General features: G+C 36.8%; 1 pseudogene; it reads right to left on the reverse strand.

Annotated features, from left to right (window-relative positions):
• Positions 1-25: 25 nt before the first annotated feature.
• On the reverse strand, positions 26-1,010 carry LOC107736448 (cathepsin O-like; annotated as a pseudogene).
• Positions 1,011-1,504: the final 494 nt, after the last annotated feature.

Raw genomic sequence — 1,504 nt, forward strand, 5'->3', positions numbered from 1 at the left:
CCTAATCTTAACATCTACACCCTACCGACTCCTGGTTTCGGACTGGTCCAACAAACCCATAGTCCCTCCAATCAAACTTGGGTGGATAATTCATCTTAACTTGAATTCCAGACCTAGAGGGGTCAAATTTTGAAGCCGTCTCAGCCCAGGCTGTGAGATATCGCTCTGAGGAAAAACGAGACATGTAAGTTGCCATCATACAAAATGCATTTATCTGTAAGCCTCCATAACCTGCATATAGTCACCTTTGAATTGTTGTGGAGATAAGTCTGAGAGCTGGTTGATGCCATAACGGGCAGAGTGGTTTGATTTCTTCAGTGCTGAATTCAGAAAGGCTTGTCTCTTCAGTGAACTCTACAATCAGACAAAACAAGACATGACCAGAGACACCTTGTGCAACAGGTGAGATGTTAAATCACATGAGGAAATGTGTCATATCACATGACAGAAACTAATGGCATTACTGGCATTGCCTATTTTTTTTTAATGGGTTCCGTAAAACTCATGTTTTATATTGAGACAAGGTTAGTAACTGTAGATTTACTTTATAATTTTAATATATAGATACATTAAAATCAGCTAGTTATTGGCTGCCTCTCAAAACCAAGTAAGTTGTCTACCTAGACAGCATTTCTAGGTATCCAAGGCGCATTAAACTATTTGTGAGTGAGGTCATCTATGATGACTAAAACTGCTACAGTATCTAGTTAGGCAGTTCACTAGATTTTGAGACACATCCATTGTCACTTATCAGCCGCAGTGATTGAGTTCTTATGATTATTATTTTAATGCTGTAGTTTGTGAGATATTAATGTTAGTCTACTAAATGTAGGCCTACATGAAAATGAATCCGTCTCTGATAAGAGTTCATTGTTTTCATGTCCTTGCTGAAAAGTCTTCAATCGTTCTCCGTCCTTCAGATATGTCCTGCTTAGTAGTTCGACGCTGTTGGATCTCGTGAGCAGTTCATGGTAAATTATCAAAATAACTAACGTTAAAGTAAACGCCATTTAAAGAGTCATTAGTAAACGTTCAGTTAATCCTCCTGTACACTTGAGCACTCTTCATGTCTGCTCTCGGTTATTTCTTCCAGTAGCTGATCAGAGCGATATATCGCCCTCTCGCGGCGGATGAAAGCATTGCAGAAAAACAGGCTCTTCAAATGTGAAAATAAATACAGCACCCGCAGAAGGTTATATAGGTGTATAGGTTATACACACACTAAACTGAACGAAATTAAATTAATGCAATAGCTTCGAATTACATTCGAAAGCAAAATTTTTTCTTAAGGCTTTCCAAGAAACTAAAGGTCACCTTATGGTGCACGTTAACTCAGTTATTACAAAAGTATATGAATGCATAAAAAAACTACATCTACTACACTTCCTGTTTAATTATTTTGTGAAGCTGCTTATAATTATATTAAATTGTAATTATTATAATAATTTAGTAACATTTAATATAAGGACTTATGCTTTATTGCCATCATATTTTCACCAGCCCT

Source organism: Sinocyclocheilus rhinocerous, unplaced genomic scaffold (genome assembly GCF_001515625.1).
Source record: "Sinocyclocheilus rhinocerous isolate Xijiao unplaced genomic scaffold, SAMN03320098_v1.1 C36706024, whole genome shotgun sequence".
NCBI classification, from domain to species: Eukaryota; Metazoa; Chordata; class Actinopteri; order Cypriniformes; family Cyprinidae; genus Sinocyclocheilus; species Sinocyclocheilus rhinocerous.